At 41.2% G+C, this 22374-nt stretch overlaps 1 protein-coding gene across 4 annotated transcripts in view; it reads right to left on the bottom strand.

Annotated features, from left to right (window-relative positions):
• FAM13C (family with sequence similarity 13 member C) overlaps nt 1–22374 on the bottom strand; it is a gene marked incomplete at its 5' end in the record, with an annotated part of 134353 nt that overhangs the window by 71358 nt on the left and 40621 nt on the right. The gene's annotated exons all lie outside the window — the stretch shown is intronic.

Below are 22374 nucleotides of genomic sequence, written 5' to 3'. Positions count from 1 at the left end.
TCCACAGTGTCCTCCGGCCGGGTGTGGATCACAGGGCAGGGCAGCAGCCATGCAACACACACGCTACCAAGGGCGGTGGGGAAGGGGGCCCACGAGTGATCCGAAACTTAAAAAGCCTCTTTCTAACAGTCAGTTGCTGCAAGATTTCAGAATAAAGAAAAAATAATAACCTAAAATTTACAATTTATTTTTATATTAAAAATATGAGAGAAGAATATTTAATCAATAGATGTGCAAATACAATTTCTAGAATATTTATAGCATAAGCTCATTTTTGCACAAACATGTATGAATGTACACAAACACACACACACACACACACAAATTGGCATCAAGTAAACCAAAATCTTAACAGTGACTAACACTTAAGATGTTATTTTTTTTTCTTTTGAGTACTCATCTATATTTTTTTATACAATAATCAATCATACATTATTCCTATAATACGAAAGAACTTTAAGTTAATCTGAAAACCAAGGAACAAGTCATTTTTATAAAATCCAAATCCCAAGTATGCTTGGTACTCTCTCCTCCCCTCCCCCCCCAAACACACGTGCACACACTCTCCTACACCTGTCATTGGCTACACTGAATCCAAAGAAATCCCTATGTTGGTCCCATTATCCCATGATAAATTCCACTCATTAATTTACAAAAACTCCAGAAGCTAATTCTAGAGAGTATCATAAACACACCAAAGCTAAAATGAATCTGTATTCAATACAAGGACACACAAACCCAAAATGAACGATTTTTATACGTTCAGCAGTTGAACCACTACAGTATTTGAACAATGCCAAAGCTCTGACAAATTTTCCGTAGGATAAAACAGCCCCTCTTTACCTGATAAATGAAATACTAAGACCAAATTCAGTGAGAAACTCAGAAAATCCAGATGGCTACTGTCAGGCAGTCAAAATATTCATGGGATACAGTGAACTTGGGTCTGACGGTGCAGTATCCTGTGGTGACAATACAGACCGAGCTCCTCTCTTAGGGGTATGGGTTGAAGTCAGTACAAGTGCCAATATGTCAGGTGTCTCAACATGTCAGAAATCATTTTTCTAAAATATTGTACTAGAATAATTTGGTGGGGCTCTCTGCCAAGTAGCCATCACAAGATTCTAGAGCAAAATCACAGGAATGCCTTCCTATTAGAGGGGTAAAACGGAAAGTGGGAGCAGAGCTGAGGAAAAGGAATGAATCAGAACTACCAAGAGCCTTTCTTTAATTTTTCTAAGCCTCCAGCTTCAGGCAAGAAGACATACCACGTGAAAGGGTTCCATTAGTATCCAATGCTTCCCTAGACATAGTAGTTGCTTGTGAAAAATTCTACAGCTATTCAAATACTGGCCAAGTTTCCCCAAACAATGGTTTTCAAGTGAGACAGCACTGCTTGCAAGTATACTAGGTATGTGACCTTAGGCAAATCACATCCATTATCTGGACCTCAGTCTCCTTGTCTGTAAAATGGAGATAATACTCCAAGCTCACAAGGTTGCTGAACAAGATGCTCTTTTACTAGTTACCAACTGGAGGCACACAGTGGATGGGAGCTGTTGATGATGATAATAGTTCTTTTACAAAAATTCCGTCAAAGCTCAGTATTCTGAAACTGGTGGTAAGGAAATCCTTGGAGACTTAACCCAAGTGAGTTCAACAAAATCAAACTTATTTTTGTGGTGGGATGCTTGTTTCAGGTTTCTATACTAATAATATTATTTTAAACATCGTATTTAGAAACCACCCTACTTGTAGATCTAAAGAAACGGCCCTTCTCATTTCTAAACAATTTAAACCAGAAATTTCCATTCCTTTAAAACCTAACCCTTTTAAGAAAGAGTAGTTTTTTTCTCCCAAAGACAGTGTTTTATCTAATCCTTTGAACCCACGGAGGTTGAGAAGGGTTACAGGCCACACACTGCTGGATTCCCATGGATTTTATAAACAAAAGCAAAAATAAATAAATGGCAATACGTCAAACTAAAAAGCTTTTGTACAGTAAAGAAAATGAACAACAAAATGAAAAGGCAGCCTACTGAATGGGAAAAGATATTTGCAAATCATGTAGCCAACTAGGGGCTAATATCCAAAATATACAAAGAACTCACACAACTCAATAACAAAAAGAAATCTGATTAAGAAATGGGCAGAGGACCTGAATAGACATTTTTCCAAGGAAGACATACAGATGGCCAACAGACACAGGAAAAGATGCTCAACATCACTAATCATCAGGGAAACGCAAATCAAAACCGCAGTGACGTATCATCTCACACCTGCCAGAATGTCTTTTTGATAATAGCCAACAAATAAATGTTGGTGAGGATGTAGAGAAAAGAGGACCCTCATGCACTGTTGGTGGGAATGTAAATTGGTTCAGACACTATGGAAAACAGTATGGAGTTTTCTCAAAAGATTAAAACTACCTTATGACCCAGTGATTCCACCTCTGGGTATTTATCCAGAGAAAATGAAAATAGTAATTTCAAAAGATACATGCACCCCTATGTTCACTGCAGCATTATTTACAATAGCCAAGATATGAAAGCAATCTAAGTGTCCATCGATAGAAGAAGGGATAAAAAGGATGGTATAAACACACACACACACACACACACACACACACACACACACACACACACACACAAACACACTGAATATTACCCAGTCGTAAGCAAAGAATGAAATCTTGTCATTTGCAGCAACATGGATGGACCTAGAGGGCATTACACTAAGTGAAATAAGTCAGACAGAGAAGGACAAATACTGTATGATTTCACTTACATACGGAATCTAAACAACAAAACAAATGAACAAGCAAAACAAAACAGAAACAGACACATGGATACAGAGAAAAGCACTGATGATCGCCAGAAGACAGGTGGGTGGGAGATCGTGCAATTATCGGTGAAGGGGATTCAAGAGGTATAAACTTCCAGTTATAAGTCACAGGTAAGTTACGTACAACATAGGGAATATATTCAACAATATTGTGGCAACTCTGTACGGTGACAGATGGTTAGTAGACATATCATGGTGATCAATGTGTTATACATACAAATGTTGAACCACTATGTTGTACACCTGAAACCAATACAACATAAAATGTCAACTATACTTCAATAAAAAAAGCAATCACCAGGATTGGGATGTTGATAGTTGGATGTTGATAGTTAAGAGGATGTTGATAGTTAAGAGGGTTATATAAAAGTAAATAAGACATCCCTGCCCCAAAGAACTTTAAAATCTGTTTCTAACAAAAACTGAAGTGTGAGAGGGCAGACACTAACTTGCCTACTTCTGTGTTAATGTGCTTGTCAAATGGGCAGGTCCAAACTGACCAACGGAACAAGGGAAGTAGAAGCCAAGAACTTCTCCTCCAGGTTTGTCTTCCTGCCACCTGGTCAGGCATAGTCTGGATGGGGCACCTGTAAGAGGAGTCATCCTACATCTTTTCCTGCTCCCAACCATACTCTTCTACCCTTCAACCTTACCTCCTGCATGTCCCAAGCCCAGCCTCAGTAAAGTGATTTGTGGGTTTTCTGCTTATATGCAGGAACAAACAAAATGATTAAGATCTGAGATATTTCGTAAGAAAGGTATTTCTCAGAAGAAAGATATTTCATACTAAAACAAATGTTACTTTGGTTATATTCTGATCCATGAGCAGAGGCTAGGATAGTATACACAATGACAAGAGCAAAGCTGTCTACGAATCAGGCTCAGAGGGTCAAAACCCCAGCTGAGTTAAGGAAAAAAACAGGTGTCCCTAAGTAGAAATGGTGAAATATGGTATTTTGTCCTTGTTGGGATTTTAGTGAGTTCAGCTGGCTCATAAAGAACTTGAGAGAATCTAGTTTTTATCCAATGGCATGTCCACTGCTTCAGGCCCTTCCAAGTTTTCCAATTTGTACAAATCCAGGACCCAGAAGAACGAATTTTCCATCCTCATTCCAGTTTTTGCCCCTCTGCTCTAGTATGTCCAGAGTATTACCCTTGGGCCTCAAAGACGTATGCATCCTCTAAATCTTCCTTCCAAGATGTGGCGAGTCAAAACAGTCACTTTTTTCAATCTTCTCACACTTGAGGTTTATCTATGACCATTCTATTCTGAAATTGATTTAAACTGTTATTTCCTCCGATTGCTGGCTTAAGTCTTAAATTAAATGGCTTTATAACTAATCACTCCATTGTTAATAAAAATATCTTGCATTTATCAGAGCGTGTTCTTCCCAAGAGCTCTAATTACTACATGATTAATGCATCTGATATCTCCATACTTCAGAAGAGCACATTTTCAGCTCTCAGAACAAACAGGAAGTGTTATAAATACACCCTATCCTATCACCCTAAAGTTCCTATTATCTTAAACCTGCACATGTCTGTGAAAGTGACTTAAAGTCCTTCTGAATAATTGGGAGTTTTAAAGACTTTCACCCCTGATTAAAAGAACTACTTGTTATTTATCACATTCATTTCATAATTGGGGGAAAGGAAGCCCTGGAAGAGATTATTTAAATTGCTTTTAAAAAATGTGCATCTGATTATTAATGTTCTGACACCTTAAGAAACAGGGAACGTAGATCACTATTCCTTCAGACCTATCAGTCCCATTTTTAAAATAATTTCTGCCTACCTTAGTCACTATTTCAACACAGAATAAAGTCAGTCATGTAGGAAGGCAGGCGTCGGTTCAAAGTCCACACATATCCCCAAAGTAGACTCTCCTCTGATCCTATTTCCTTACCTGTAATACAGAGATATCACCTAGTTTACTGCTTAAGAGTTGTAAGAATTTCTAGTAGAAAACAGACATTCAAATTATATTGTCTATCTTGTCCACTTTCCAAATAACATTCACTGAGTGCCTGATCTGTACCAACACTAAACTAGGCACGTTTAACCTTTATTTCCTCATTTAAAACTAGGAGGTAGATTTTACTCTCCCCGTTTTCTACAGTGAGAATAAGAATAATCAAGAGAAGAACCTAGGGGTAAGACAGGAATAAAGACACAGACCTACTAGAGAATGGACTTGAGGACATGGGGAGGGGGAAGGGTAAGCTGTGACGAAGCGAGAGAGAGGCATGGACATATATACACTACCAAACGTAAGGTAGATAGCTAGTGGGAAGCAGCCGCATAGCACAGGGAGATCAGCTCGGTGCTTTGTGACCACCTAGAGGGGTGGGATAGGGAGGGTGGGAGGGAGACATGGGGATATATGAGGGAGGAGATATGGGGATATATGTATATGTATAACTGATTCATTTTGTTATACAGCAGAAACTAACACACCACTGTAAAGCAATTATACTCTAATAAAGAGGTAAAAAAAAAAGAGAAGACAAGATAGATGACTTACCTAGGACAGAAAGATTGTCTTTTACACAAGAGATGCCTCCCTGAAGACCCTGCAAAATCTAACTGAGATTTATATATTTTAAGACCATTCCCATAACAGAAAATATTGGGTATTTCTGTTCACTAGCTAAAGTGGAAACATTTCAATAAAATAAACACAGCTTATAATTCAATAGACCCAAACAGCTTTGAAATTATGCAAGTCTTGATAAATCTGGGGGGAGAATTACACTATTTCAAATTGTTTGCATTGAGAGACTTAATACTTTATATTCAATATTTAATTCAAAACTGCATGAAATAGGACCACACTGCTCCACTTGAGCTAGAGAACCCAGATTCTAATCCCAACCTCCTAAATCCGAATTGGGAGTTCTGTCCACTATGTTCCAACATCCCAAATTTACTATGGTCAAATGACAAAACTAAAACAATTTGTAACTAGCTTGATGTCCTTTACTCAACAGGAAACAAACCATGGCTTGGGGAATACAGTACCTATTAAGCAACAGAACACTGTTCCTGAGGGAATTTAGGCAAGAGTGAGTATTATAGAGCATTAGAAGAGGCAACACAGAAGCAGGGCATGATTGGCTAACAGGATGGGGATTTCCTTATAAGGCTAGCAGGGCCTACCTTCTTGTGTAAGGGAAAGAACTAAAGATGAGTTGGAGGATTGTAATTGATGTGTGTTAGGTTTCCTGGACAGGTGCTTCCGGTAACTGCAGGCTGACTTAGGCATTGGAAGTCCTGGCCAGAGCCATTAGGCAAAAAAAAGAAATGAAAGTCATCTAAATTCGGAAGGAAGAAGTAAAACTGTCACTATTTGCAGATGACATGATACAGAGAAAACACTAAAGACTCTACAAAAAGGGGAGACCTTCAAGATGGCGGAGGAGTAAGACGTGGAGATCACCTTCCTCCCCACAAATACATCAGAAATACATCTACATGTGGGACAGCTCCTACAGAACACCTACTGAACGCTGGCAGAAGACCTCAGACCTCCCAAAAGGCAAGAAACTCCCCACGTACCTGGGTAGGGCAAAAGGAAAAAGAAAAAACAGAGACAAAAGAATAGAGATGGGACCTACACCAGTGGGAGGGAGCTGTGAAGGAGGAAAGGTTTCCACACACTAGGAAGCCCCTTCGCAGGTGGAGATGAGGGTGGGGGGGGTGGGAGGCGGAGGCAAGCTTCAGAGCCGCGGAGGAGAGCCCAGGAACAGGGGTGCGGAGGGCAAAGCGGAGAGATTCCCGCACAGAGGATCGATGCCGACTGGCACTCACCAGCCCGAGGGGCTTGTCTGCTCACCCCCCGGGGTGGGCAGGGCTGGGAGCTGAGGCTCGGGCTTTGGTCAGAGCGCCGGGAGAGGACTGGGGTTGGCGGCATGAACACAGCCTGCAGGGGGCTAGTGCGCCACGGCTAGCCGGGAGGGAGTCCGGGAAAAGGTCTGGAGCTGCCAAAGAGGCAAGAGACCATTGTTTTGGGGTTCATGAGGAGAGGGGATTCCTTCCCTGTCTGCCCACAGAAGGCAGGGCACCGCCTAAACGAGCCTCAGAGACGGGCACGAGCCACGGCTAACAGCGCAGACCCCAGAGACAGGCATGGGAGGCTAAGGCCGCTGCTGCCGCCACCAAGAAGCCTGTGTGCGAGCACAGGTCACTCTGCACACCTCCCCTCCCCGGAGCCTGTGCAGCCCGCCACTGCCAGGGTCCCGTGATCCAGGGACAACTTCCCCGGGAGAACGCACGGCACACCTCAGGCTGGTGCAACGTCACGCCGGCCTCTGCCGCCTCAGGCTCGCCCCGCATTCCATACCCCACCCCCAGTCCCCGTGGCCTGAGTGAGGCAGAGCCCTCTAATCAGTGGCTCCTTTAACCCCGTCCTGTCTGAGCGAAGAACAGACACGCTCAGGTGACCTACACGCAGAGGAGGGGCCATATCCAAAGCTGAACCCCAGGAGCTGTGCGAACAAAGAAGAGAAAGGGAAATCTCTTCCAGAAGCCTCAGGAGCAGCGGATTAAAGCGCCACAATCAATTTGATGTGCCCTTCATCTGGGGAATACCTGAAGAGACAATGAATCATCCCAGAATTCAGGCGGTGGACTGTGGGAGCAACTGTAGACTTGGGGTTTGCTTTCAGCATCTAATTTTTTTCTGGTTTTATGTTTATCTTAGTTTAGTATTTACAATTTATTATCATTGATAGATTTGTTTATTGATATGGTTGCTCTGTTCCTTTCTTTTTATATATATTTTTTCCTTTTTTTCCTTTTTCTCTCTTTCTGAGCGTGTATGTATGCTTCTTTGTGTGATTCTGTCTGTATAGCTTTGTCCTAGGATTCTGTCCATCCATTTTTTTCTCATTTATTTTTTTTAGCTTGGTTGTCAGCACTTGTTATCATTGGTAGATTTGTTTTTCGGTTTGGTTACTATCTTCTTTTGTTTCTTACTTTAAAATTTTTTTATTTTTAACAATTTTTAAATTTTTTTATTTTAATAACTTTATTTTATTTTATTTCATTCTTTTTTTCTCCCCTTTCTTCTGAGCCGTGTGGCTGACAGGGTCTTGGTGCTCTGGCCGGGTATCAGGCCTGTGCCTCTGAGGTGGGAGAGCCAAGTTCAGGACATTAGTCCACCAGAGACCTCCCAGCTCCACATAATATCAAACAGCAAAAGCTCATCTCAATGTTAAGACCCAGCTCCACTCAACGACCAGCAAGCCACAGTGCTGGACACCCTATGACAAACAACTAGCAAGACAAGAACACAACCCCACCCATTAGCAGAGAGGCTGCCTAAAATCATAAGCTCACAGACACCCCACAACACACCACAGAATGCGGTCCTGCCCACCAGAAAGACAAGATCCAGCCTCAACCACCAGAACACAGGCACCAGTCCCCTCCACCAGGAATCCCATGCAACCTACTGAACCAACCCTAGCCACTGGGGGTAGACACCAAAAACAACGGGAACTACGAACCTGCAGGCTGAGAAAGCAGACCCCCAACACAGTGAGTTAAGCAAAATGAGAAGACAGAGACAGACATAGCAGATAAAGGAGCAAGGTAAATACCCACTAGACCAAACAAATGAAGAGGAAACAAGCAGTCTGCCTGAAAAAGAATTCAGAGTAATGATAGTAAAGATGATCCAAAATCCTGGAAAAGAATGTAGAAAATACAAGAAATGTTTAAGACAAACCTAGAAGAACTAAAGAGCAAACAATGATGAACAACACAATAAATGAAATTAAAAATTCTTTAGAAATCAATAGCAGAATAACTGAGGCAGAAAAACGGATACGTGACCTGGAAGATAAAAGAGTGGAAAAAACTACCACAGAATAGAATAAAGAAAAAAGAATGAAAAGAATTGGGGACAGTCTTAGAGACCTCTGGGACAACATTAAATGCACCAACATTAGAATTATAGGGGTCCCAGAAAAGAAGAGAAAAAGAAAGGGACTGAAAAAATATTTGAAGAGATTATAGTTGAAAACTTCCCTAATATGGGAAAGGAAATAGTCAATCAAGTCCAGGAAACACAGAGCAACCCATACAGGATAAATCCAAGGAGAAACACGCCAAGACACATATTATCAAACTATCAAAAATTCAATACAAAGAAAAATACTAAAAGCAGCAAGGGAAAAACAACAAATAACACACAAGGGAATCCCCATAAGGTTAACAGCTGATCTTTCAGCAGAAACTGCTAGCCAGAAGGGAGTGGCAGGACATATTTAAAGTGACGAAAAGGAAAAACCCTACAACCAAGATTACTCTGCCCAGCAAGGATCTCATTCAGATTCGATGGAGAAATTAAAACCTTTACAGACAAGCAAAAGCTAAGAGAATTCAGCACCACCAAACCAGCTTTACAATAAATGCTAAAGGAACTTCTCCAGGCAGGAAACACAAGAGAAGGAAAAGACCTACAATAACAAACCCAAAACAATTAAGAAAATGGTCATAGGAACATACATATTGATAATTACCTTGAATGTAAATGGATTAAATGCTCCAACCAAAAGACACAGACTGGCTGAATGGATACAAAAACAAGACCCATATATATGCTGTCTACAAGAGACCCATTTCAGACCTAGGGACACATACAGACTGAAAGTGAGGGGATGGAAAAAGATATTCCATGCAAATGGAAATCAAAAGAAAGCTGGAGTAGCAATACTCATATCAGATAAAATAGACTTTAAAATGAAGAATGTTAACAACAGACAAGGAAGGACACTACATAATGATCAAGGGATCAATCCAAGAAGAAGATATAACAATTGTAAATATTTATGCATCCAACATAGGAGCACCTCAGCACACAAGGCAAATACTAACAGCCATAAAAGGGGAAATCGACAGTAACACAATCATAGTAGGGAACTTTAACACCCCACTTTCACCAATGGATAGATCATCCAAAATAAAAATAAATAAGGAAACACAAAGTTTAAATGATACATTAAACAAGATGGACTTAATTGATATTTATAGGACATTCCATCCCAAAACAACACAATACACTTTCTTCTCAAGTGCTCATGGAACATTCGCCAGGATAGATCATATCTTGGGTCACAAATCAAGCCTTGGTAAATTTAAGAAAATTGAAATCCTATCAAGGATCTTTTCCGACCACAATGCTATGAGACTAGATATCAATTACAGGAAAAAAGCTGTAAAGAATACAAGCACATGGAGGCTAAAAATACACTATTTAATAACCAAGTGATCACTGAAGAAATCAAAGAGGAAATCAAAAAATACCTACAAACAAATGACAATGAAAACACAATGGCCCAAAACCTATGGGATGCAGCAAAAGCAGTTCTAAGGGGAAAGTTTATAGCAATACAATCCTAACTCAAGAAACAAGAAACATCTCAAATAAACAACCTAACCTTACACCTAAAGCAATCAGAGAAAGAAGAATTAAAAAAAAAACCCAAATTTAGCAGAAGGAAAGAAATCATAAAGATCAGATCAGAAATAAATGAAAAAGAAATGAAGGAAACGATAGCAAAGATCAATAAAACTAAAAGATGGCTCTTTGAGAAGATAAACAAAATTGAAAACCATTAGCCAGACTCATCAATAAAAAAAGGGAGAAGACTCAAATGAATAGAATTAGAAATGAAAAAGGAGAAGTAACAACTGACACTGTAGAAATACAAAGGATCATGGGAGATTACTACAAGCATCTATATGCCAATAAAATGGACAACCTGGAAGAAATGGACACATTCTTGGAAAAGCACAACCTTCTGAGACTGAACCAGGAAGAAACAGAAAATATAAACAAACCAATCACAAGCACTGAAATTGAAACTGTGATTAAAAATCTTCCAACAGGGCTTCCCTGGTGGCGCAGTGGTTGAGAGTCCGCCTGCCGATGCAGGGGACGCGGGTTCGTGCCCCGGTCCGGGAAGATCCCACATGCCGCGGAGCTGCTGGGCCCGTGAGCCATGGCCGCTGAGCCTGCGCGTCCGGAGCCTGTGCTCCGCAACGGGAGGGGCCACAACAGTGAGAGGCCCGCGTACCGCAAAAAAAAAAAAAAAAAAAAAAAAATCTCCCAACAAACAAAAGCCCAGGACTAGATGGCTTCACAGGCGAATTCTATCAAACAGTTAGAGAAGAGCTAACACTTATCCTTCTCAACCTCTTCCAAAATATATGAGAGGAAGGAACACTCCCAAACTCATTCTACAAGGCCACCATCACCCCGATACCAAAACCAGACAAAGATGTCACAAAGAAAGAAAACTGCAGGCCAATATCACTGATGAACATAGATGCAAAAATCCTCAACAAAATACTAGCGAACAGAATCCAACAGCACAGTAAAAGGATCATACACCAAGATCAAGTGGGGTTTATCCCAGGAATGCAAGGATTCTTCAATATATACAAATCAATCAATGTGATACACCATATTAACAACTTGAAGGATAAAAACCATATGATCATCTCAATAAATGCAGAAAAAGCTTTTGACAAAATTCAACACCCATTTATGATAAAAACCATCCAGAAAGTCAGCATAGAGGGAACTTACCTCAACATAATAAAGGCCATATATGACAAACCCAAACCCAACACTGTTCTCAAAGGTGAAAAACTGAAACTTTCCTCTAAGATCAGAAGCCAGACAAGGTTGTCCACTCTCACCACTATTATTCAACACAGTTATGGAAGTTTTAGCCACAGCAATCAGAGAAGAAAAAGAAATAAAGGGAATTCAAATCAGAAAAGAAGAAGTAAAGGTGTCACTGTGTGCAGATGACATGATACTATACATAGAGAATCCTAAGGACGCTACCAGAAAACTACTAGAGCTAATCAATGAATTTGGTAAAGTAGCAGGATACAAAATATAATGCACAGAAATCTCTTGCATTCCTATACACTAATGATGAAAAACCTGAAAGTGAAATTAAGAAAACACTCCCATTTACCACTGCAACAAAAAGAATAAAATATTTAGAAATAAACCTACCTAAGGAGACAAAAGACCTGAACGCAGAAAACTATAAGACACTGACGAAAGAAATTAAAGATGATACAAACAGATGAAGAGAGATACCATGTTCTTGGATTGGAAGAATCAACATTGTGAAAATGACTATACTACCCAAAGCAATCTACAGGTTCAATGCAATCCCTATCAAACTACCAAAGGCATTTTTCACAGAACTAGAACAAAAAATTTCACAATTTGTATAGAAACACAAAAGACCCCGAATAGCCAAAGCAATCTTGAGAAAGAAAAACGGATCTGGAGGAATCAGGCTCCCAGACTTCGGACTATACTACAAAGCTACAGTAATGAAGACAGTATGGTACTGGCACAAAAACAGAAATATAGATCAATGGGACAGGATAAAAAGCCCAGAGATAAACCCACACACATATGGTCACTTTATTTTTGATAAAGGTGGTGAGAATATACAATGTAGAAAAGACAGCCTCTTCAATAAGTGGTACTGGGAAAACTGGACAGCTACATGGGAAAGAATGAAATTAGAACACTCCCTAACACCATACACAAAAATAAACTCAAAATGCATTAAAGACCTTAATGTAAGGCCAGGCACTACAAAACTCTTAGAGGAAAATATAGGCAGAACACTCTATGACATAAATCACAGCAAGATCCTTTTTGACGCACATTCTAAAGAAATGGAAATAAAAACAAAAATAAACAAATGGGACCTAATGAAACTTAAAAGCTTTTGCACAGCAAAGGAAACAATAAACAAGACCAAAAGACAACCCTCAGAATGGGAGAAAATACTTGCAAATGAAGCAACTGACAAAGGATTAATCTCCAAAATTTACAAGCAGCTCATGCAGCTCAATATCAAAAAAACAAACAACCCAATCCAAAAATGGGCAGAAGACCTAAACAGACATTTCTCCAGAGAAGATATACATATTGCCAACAAACACATGAAAGGATGCTCAAATTATTAATCATTAGAGAAATGCAAATCAAAAGTACAATGAAGGGGGCTTCCCTGGTGGTGCAGTGGTTGAGAGTCTGCCTGCCGATGCAGGGGACATGGGTTCGTGTCCCAGTCCAGGAAGATCCCACATGCCGTGGTGCAGCTGGGCCTGTGAGCCATGGCCGCTGAGGCCGCGCGTCCGGAGCCTGTGCTCCAGAACGGGAGAGGCCACAACAGTGAGAGGCCCGCGTACCGCAAGAAAAAAAAAGAAAAAAAAAATCTACAAACAATAAATGCTGGAACGGGTGTGGAGAAAAGGGAACCCTCCTGCACTGTTGGTGGGAATGTAAATTGATACAGGCACTATGGAGAACAGTATGGAGGCTCATTAAAAAACTAAAAATAGAACTATCATATAACTCAGCACTCCCACTACTGGGCATATTCCCTGAAGAACCATAATTCAAAAAGAGTAATGTACCACAATGTTCATTGCAGCTCTATTTACAATAGCCAGGACATGGAAGCAACCTAAGTGTCCATCAACAGATGAATGGATAAAGAAGATGTGGCACATATATACAATGGAATATTACTCAGCTATAAAAAGAAACTAAATTGAGTTATCTGTAGTGAGGTGGATGGATCTAGAGTCTTTCATACAGAGTGAAGTAAGTCAGAAAGAGAAAAACAAATACCGTATGCTAACACATAGATATGGAATCTAAAAAAAAAAAAAAAAAAAAAAGGTCCTGAAGAACCTAGGGCCAGGACAGGAATAAAGACAGTCATAGAGAATGGACTTGAGGACACGGGGAGGGGGAAGGGTAAGCTGGGACAAAGTGAGAGAGTGGCATGGACTTATATATACTGCCAAATGTAAAACAGATAGCTAGTGGGAAGCAGCCGCATAGCACAGGGAGATCAGCTCGGTGCTTTGTGACCACCTTGATGGGTGGGATATGGAGGATGGGAGGGAGATGCAAGAGGAAGGGGATATGGGGATGTATGTATATGTATAGCTGATTCACTTTGTTATAAAGCAGAAACTAACACACCATTTTAAAGCAATTATACTCCAATAAAGATGTTAAAAAAAATTTTTTTAAAGACTCTGCAAAGAAATAGAACTAATAAACAAATTCAGTAAAGGTGCAGGATGCAAAATCAATACAGAAAAATCTGTTGTGTGGGCTTCCCTGGTGGCACAATGGTTGGGAGTTCGCCTGCCGATGCAGGGGATGCGGGCTCGTGCCCCAGCCCAGGAGGATCCCACATGCCACAGAGTGGCTGGGCCCATGTCCCATGGCCGCTGGGCCTGTGCGTCTGGAGCCTGTGCTCCGCAACGGGAGAGGCCACAACAGTGAGAGGCCCGCGTACCACAAAAAATAAAATAAAATCTGTTGTGTTTCTATACACTAGTAAGAAACTATTAGATAAATTAAGAAAACAATCCCATTAAAATTGCATCAAAAAGAATAAAATACCTAGGAATAAATTTAACCAAGGAAGTGAAAGACCTGTACCTTAATAAGATACTGATGAAAGAAATTGAAAAAGACACAAATAAATGGAAACATATTCAATGCTGATAGACTGGAAGAATTAATAGTGTTAAAATTTCCACATCACCTGAAGCAATCTACAAATTCAATGCAATCCTGTCAAAATTTCAATGGCATTTTTCACAGAACTAAAACTAGTAATTCTAAAATTTGCATGGAACCACAAAAGACACCAAGTAGCCAAAGAAATCTTGAGAAAGAAGAACAAGGCTGGTGGTATCATGCTCCCTGATTTCAAACTATATTGCAAATCTTTACTAATCAAAACAGTATGGTATTGGTATAAAAACGGACACATAGATCAATGGAACAGAACAGAGCCAAGAAATAAACCTAGGCTTATGTAGTTAATTAATTTATGACAAAGGAGACAAGTATGTCTCCTTTGGCAAAACTGGACAGCCATGTGCAAAAGAATAAATGGTGCTGGGAAAACTGGACAGCGATGTGCAGAAAAATGAAACTAGACCACTATCTTACACCATACACAAAAATTAACTCAAAATTGATTAAAGACTTGAATGTAAGACCAGAAACCATCAAACACCTAGAAGAAAACATACATGTAAGTTTCATGACATCACTCTTAGCCATATTTTTTTGGATCTACTCCAAAGACAATGGCAACAAAAGCAAAAGTAATCAAATGAGACTACATCACACTATAAAGCATCTTTACAGTGAAGGAAACCACCAACAAAATAAAAAGTCAATCTACTGAATGGGACAAGATATTTGTCAATCATGAATCTATAAGGGGATAATATCCAAAATATAAAGAACTCATACAACTCAATAACAAAAAAAACAACCCAATTAAAAAGTGGGCAGAGGATCTGAGAAGATATTTTTCCAAGGAAGACATAAAAATGGCCAACAAGCACATGAAAAGATGCTCAACATCACTAAATCTCAGGGAAATGCAAGTAAAAACAACAAGATAATATCTCACACCTGTCAGAATGGCTATTATTAGAAGGACAGGTACCAAGTGTTGAGGAGGAAGTGGAAAAAAGGGAACCTTTGTGTACTGTGGGTGGGAACATAAATTGGTGCAGCCACTCTAGACAACAGTATGGAGGTTATTCCCAAAACTAAAAACAGAACTATCTAAAGGTCCAACCATTTCACTCCTGGGTATTTACCTGAAGAAAAGGAAAACACTAACTTGAAAAGATGTATGCACCCCAATGTACATAGTAGCATTATTCACAATAGCCAAGATATGGGAGCAACCTAAGTATCCACTGACAGATGCATGGATAAAGAAGACGTGGTACATATATACAATGGAATACTACTCAGCCATAAAAAAGAATGAAATAATGTCATTTACAACAACATGGATGGACCCTAAGGGTATTTTGCTAAGTGAGATGAGTCAGACAGAGAAAGATTAATACTGCATGATTTTACTTATGTGTGGAAGCTAAAAACCAAACCAACAAACATACAAAACTCAAATACAAAGAACAGATCAATGATTATCAGAGGGGAAAGGGGTTGGAGGTGAGCAAAAATGGTGAAGGAGGTCAGTTTTATGGTGATGGATGGAAACTAGACTTACTGTAGCGATCACTCTGTCGTGTATGCCAAGGTCAAATTATTATGTTATACTCTGAAACTAACATGTTATATACCAAATTTACCTCAATTGAAAACAAAAAGATTTCTTTATAGTGGAGGATTCCCTGATGGTTTTTAATAGCTGACTTGTGCCTACTTAGATTTTGATGTTCCCTTGGTCAAAAAAGCCTGAATTTCTTCTCTTTATTTATTTCCCCAAATCCCCCAGCAGTTTATGCTGTGGAGGCTTACCTGGCAGCTTTGTGAGTTCCCTGACAGCTTCCATCTTGCTTTCTTTAGACTGAGGGGTAACTATTATTTTCCCTTGAAATAATCCTCCCTCATTCAACCAGATTTACTGTTTCTGGCTGCCTGTGCACAGTTCCTGAGACCTTAAGCCTCACCATGAAAACCTAGAGTCTCTCACACCCCAATTTTCCACCTGGAAGAAGTAGGACAAACAAACTCAAAGAGCTCAGAATGCAAAAGCAGCAGAGCTCCACCTGAGAGAAGCTTCCTGGAGATCCCGCAGAGAGGCCCAAAAGGTAGCGAATCAAGAGGGCTCTGTTGGTACCTTCATCTGCATCTAGGAGCCGTCCCCGGAATCTTCAGCACCTGTCTTCCAGTCCCATCTCATCACCACTGTCCAATGACCAAACTAAAGCAACTTGGTAACGAGTGTGATATCTTTCAGCCAAGGGACTACAATCCGTGGACTGGGAAAGTCCAGGGCCTCACAATCAGTGGACCGCTCTTCCCAAAGGAGACTGGGCGAGCGTGAGTCTCAAAGAGCGCTCGAAACAGCAATGTGGAAGGCGCGCATGCTCGGCTAGGCGGACGGGTACTCCTTATAAGGCTGGTGGGTCCTATTTTCTAGGGTAAGATAAACTAGCTAAAGCTGAGTTAGAGGATTGTGATTGGTTTGTGCTCAATTTCCTTGACAGGTGTTTCCCATAAGGGCAGGTTTAGGTTGGTGAGGTGATCCGGGCCCCTGGGCGGCCTCTATTTTATGGGTCCTGATAAACAAATTAACGTGATCACTGCAGACCCGAGAAGCATCCCATGCAAATCAGCGTGAAAGCAGTCACATTTAACAACATGTAACAGCTGGGGTGGGTGGTGTTCCAGTGTAAAATCTCGAGAGCGTACAACAGAGTAGCAGAGAGGGTCTCCAGGCATTTGGGTTCTCAGTGGTACTGATTTTTGTTCCTCTGCAGCATGTGGATAAAGGACACGGGACTCCAAAGTGAGAGAGGTTCATAGGAAATGAAGGTCTTCCGAACGTGAGTTTACACAGGTGGCAGCCAGCGGGGAGTGGCAGGTTTAACCAGCTGCACGAGAGGCAAGGTTAGCCGCCTTGGGTGTTGTGACTGCCCCAAATCCAAGTACCCCGTTCCAGGAAGCCTCACGTCGCTCCTGCCCCACTGAGGAGTTAGACCTTGTACAAGCCTCCAACTCTTCCACTCACTCCAACTGTAACATGTCACTGAGTCTACAGAAGGCCGCAAACAGGATGAAGCTCGAAGGAAAGCAGAAGGCAGATTCTGGTCACCATTACTTTGTTCTACTCCCTAGTAGCACTGGTATCTCAAACCGCCACGCCCAGGCCCTGAAAAGTGCTTATGCTGACCTTTGAACCCGCCTGATCCCTCAAGGCGTGTGAAGCTTCTGACTTGACCATTCTACCTCCTAGGATTCAGGGACAGGCCACGTCTTCAGCATTAGGGGCTTCCTGGGTTTCTGACTCCAGTGGACCCTTGAACAACACAGGGGTTAGGGGCACCTGATGCCCTACTCCCACCCCCAGTCGAAAATCTGTGTACTATCATCTCTGCCTCAAAAACCAAGGAATTGATAAGTGACTCACCCAAGGGCGGGAAGTTGAAACCATTTGGATAGAATGAGGACTTGAACCCTAGTTCTTCTGATTCCACATATTGTGCTCTCTAATCAACACAAACTTTTCCCCACAATTAGCTCATTTAAAGACCTGTAAAATGAAAACGGAGGTACTATATTTTTTGAAAAAGATTTGCATATAAGTGGCCCAACCCATGCTGTTCAAGGGTCATCTGTACATTCATTTATCGTTCACATATGCGGCTTCTATCAGGGGCTACATTCTGTGCTCTTCCTCATTCTTGCCCTCAGGGAGCTTGCAGTCTAATGGTGGCGATGGTGGTGGCAGCCACATACAAGCTACTACAGTACAGTATGAGCAGTGCTACAATAGGATACAGGTTTGTGTGAGACGCTCTGGGAACATGTGGGAATGACACCAAATCCAGTTCATGGGAGAAGCATCCCTGAAGTGGTCTAAAGGATGAAGCAGAAACAGGGAGGCAGAATGTACCAAAGCAAACAGGTGTCAACTAGAAATTGGCATGTTCCAGGAACTCAGAGCGGTTGGCGGTGTTTGCAGTGAGAGTCACACGGGTGGGGAGGTGAGACCAATGCGGTGGGCAAGGCACAGGCAGAGGCCAGATCGTATGAGCCCTGTGAGAGTTCTCTGAATATTGTAAGTAAGACGTGTTTAGATTCGCACTGGAGAAAGATCATCTGGGACCTGTGAGGCAAGTGAATTAGAAGGTGAGGAGGGAAAGGGACAGAAAGGAGGACAGTTAGACAATAGAGCACCCCAAGCAAGAGATGACTGTCACTTGGCATTACAGAGGTGGCAGTCAGAATGGAGAAAGACTCATTGGTTTAAAAGATATTGAATCAGTGGAAACAATAGGCCTGGTGATTGACAGGATGTGGTTGAATGAAAAAGAGGATGGACTGAAGATGAGGCCAAATCTTGAGCTTGGAAAATGGGGTGAATAATATCGCTGCTCCCTGAGATGGAAACAGGAAGAGAAACGGTGTTCAGGAAAAGTCGGGTGTCGTGCCTGTACAGCATCCAAGTGGGCAATAGATGGGCTGGGGTCCCAGAGCCAGATAGGGGCTGGGAATATATGTTTGGAAATAAGCATGAAGGTGACTAAAACTACAAGCGGAAGAATTCCATTCAGTATGTGCAGAGAGAGAAGAGAAAACCTAGAAGAGAACCCTGAGAAACACCAGTATTTACGGGACTGATGATATATTGTTAAATTAAAAACTAAGCTAAGAGTCTAAGTGTCCATCTATAGATGAATGCATAAAGATGTGGCACATATATACAATGGAATATTACTCAGCCATAAAACGAAACAAAATTGAGTTATCTGTAGTGAGGTGGATGGACCTAGAGTCTGTCATACAGAGTGAAGTAAGTCAGAAAGAGAAAAACAAATACTGTATGCTAACACACATATATGGAATCTAAAAAAAAAAAAAAATGGTTCTGAAGAACCTAGGGCCAGGACAGGAATAAAGACACAGACGTAGAGAATGGACTTGAGGACATGGGGAGGGGGAAGGGTAAGCTGGGACGAAGTGAGAGAGTGGCATGGACATATATACTCTACCAAATGTAAATTAGATAGCTAGTGGGAAGCAGCTGCACAGCACAGGGAGATCAGCTCCGTGCTTTGTGACCACCTAGAGGGGTGGGATAGGGAGGGTGGGAAGGAGACGCAAGAGGGAGGGAATATGGGGATATATGTATATGTATAGCTGATTCACTTTGTTATAAAGCAGAAACTAACACACCATTGTAAAGCAATTATACTCCAATAAAGATGTTAAAAAAGTAATTAATTAATTAAAAAATTAAGCTGCAAAATAGTATATACAATAAGACCCCATGGAAGGGAATTCCCTGGTGGTCCAGTGGTTAGGACTCCACTCTTTCACTGCCAAGGGCATGGGTTCAATCCCTGGTCAGGGAACTAAGATCCCACAAGCCATGCAGGTCAGCCAAAAAAAACCCCAAAACAAAAACACTAGTAAGCGTTCATGGGAAAGGTGGAGGGGATGACCAAATATGTGTGTATATCTGACAGTGTGTACTGTTGTGTACTTATTTTTTTGTGGGATGTGTTAATTTATACTCTATTGTCTGAATTGTTTAATGAGCATATATTGTTTTTATAATTTAACATAACAGTATTTCATTTTACAAACCTTTAAGAAACAGGCAGACGGGAAGGAAACTGCAAAGAAGACCAAGAAAGAGAAATGGGAAAAAAATGCAGAGAAGGAGGCTTATTGCCTGATCCTACTTTCTTATCTCACTGTAATGCTAAAGGATTTTAACTCTCTGTGGGAAATCAGGGTAAGGCGAAAAAAAGAAACAATAAATATTAGTAAGAGTTCACCCAACCGTATGACTTGTGTTTGAAAATGTTATAAATAATGTTCTCTAAAATAGATGCCACTGTTTCTTACATTCTAGGTATGTTAAGTTTTAGTAAAGACACACAATTTCCATCAGCAAGGAATCAAAAATTATGACCAAATGGGACAAGGGGTGCAGTGAGTCAGCACCTATAACTATGGTGACACAAGCATAAGCCCTCCTACTAGAACCCGGTCATATCCACAGGGCAGAGGCGTGAAAGACATGATGGCGCCTTTATAAAGGGTACACTCCCTTCTTCGCCCCATTGCCTCTTAAGCCTACGACTTAAGCTAGTGCCTCATTTCGACTTTAAAAGATCACTATAATTTCTGTGATTTTAATATAAATTAAATATTTATGCAGATTTTAAATCATCTCCCTCTGAGTTGGGATTTAAACTCCTCTAAATGCCTTTTTTTACTATAGAATACTTCCTTCCCAGGAAAAAAAAAATCACCTTTTATTCCCCTTTTCACAGAGAAAGTGAGCAGCCTGTTGATATGGAAACTCTACCATGTTATTTTCTGAAATGATGAAACTATGTCTGTTATTCTTTGCTTTCAAATATCCCTCAGTGTTCCATTTCACAAGCTCCCTTGTTTATTTTATGTAGTTTAGCAAGAATCAAATCAGTCTTCAGTTCCCAGGGCAGCCACGAGAAGAATCCAAAATTACCATCACGAAAATGGCCCCAGCTCCTCAAGCTTCCCCACTCACGCCAAGCACAGGAGAACTAGGGCTACTCAAATTCAGAAAAAGTTCCATACGCAATGAGCAGGTGGCAAAGGGGGTCTAAACTCTGTGGTTTCTTGATAGCTACTTATTCAAATACATAATGAATACTTTCTACAGTGCCAGGGATGGTTCTAGCCGTGGGACCATAGTGGAAAATAAAACAGATCATCCCTCAGGAAAATAACAACCAACAGAAAAAAAGAAGAAGAAGAAGAGAAAGAAAAAAAGGAAAAGAAGACAGTTCTAGTTTTTGCCAAGTCAATGCATATTCCTCCCCATTTCCAACCTCCTATTGTAATAGCAGATGATCAAATCAATAAGCCTAGGAGCACCACAAGATACATAATATCTTCTGAGAAGATCCCTCTGTGCCCTGATCACCTTTCAACTCATATCCTTTGCCCTCTCAATGCAGTCTTCTCATTCCCGGGATGTCTGCCTCATTCCAGTATTATCTATGTCCTGTCTTAGTTCAGGCAGATGTTAACACGAATACCATAGACGAGGTGGCTTAAACAACAGAGATTTATTTCTCACCGTTCTGGAGGCTGGGAAGTCCAAGATCAAGGGGTCAGCCAAGCGGGCTCCTAGTGAGGGCCCCCTTCCTGGTTTACAGATGGATGCCTTCTTGCTCTAGGCTCACATGGCAGAGGGGGAGGAAGCAAGCCCTCTCTTTTCTCTTCTTACAAGGGCACCAATCCATCTCCCACAGGCTCCATCTCCAAATACCATCACATTAAAGGTTAGGGTTCCAACATACACATTTGGGGGGTACACAAATATACAATGCATACCATAGCCCATGGATCCTGGGTGGTCCTCCTCCAATCCCATGTCCTCTGATGACTTTAGGCCACATCAGCAGCCCTATCTCTCTCCTTCTGGACTCTCCTCTCGTTCTCTGTATGCTTAATCCAGTACAGCCTTGTTTCACAGTCTATGCAGAATGTGTGCTTAGCTCGCGTCCCTCGAGTTAAAACGTAAGCCAGCACCCCCAGAGAGGATGTCTGTGTCTCGCATTTCTTTCAGTCTCTCAAAGTGTTCCAGCACTGTACAAAATTGTGTTGATTCATTCATTCAGTCATAACGTGTCCACGCAGTACCAGAGCCTGATGCTGAGGAACAGTCGTTTGTGGATTGGGGAAATCTAAACACACACACACACCACCCTCCGCAACATAAAGAACTAAATACTTCTACTGCAGTGCCAGCGTCTCACGGCTTGCGTGCTCATTTCTGTAACTGGGATGAGGCTAAGAGAATTTGGCCTAGGGAAGGGCCTTGAACAGCTCTTTCACTGAATAGATCAGAGACTGCCAAACACTAACAGCAGCTTGCATTTGCAGCACGTAAACTTCTCAAATTGTTTTCCCATCCATGAGCACAACTTATCAAGTATGTTTCTTAA

The sequence above is a fragment of the Leucopleurus acutus genome (genome assembly GCF_964270905.1).
Source record: "Leucopleurus acutus genome assembly, chromosome: 14".
In the NCBI taxonomy this organism is placed as follows: Eukaryota; Metazoa; Chordata; class Mammalia; order Artiodactyla; family Delphinidae; genus Leucopleurus; species Leucopleurus acutus.
The sequence above is the reverse complement of the archived record's forward strand: the minus strand, read 5'-3'. Positions and strand labels throughout refer to the sequence as shown.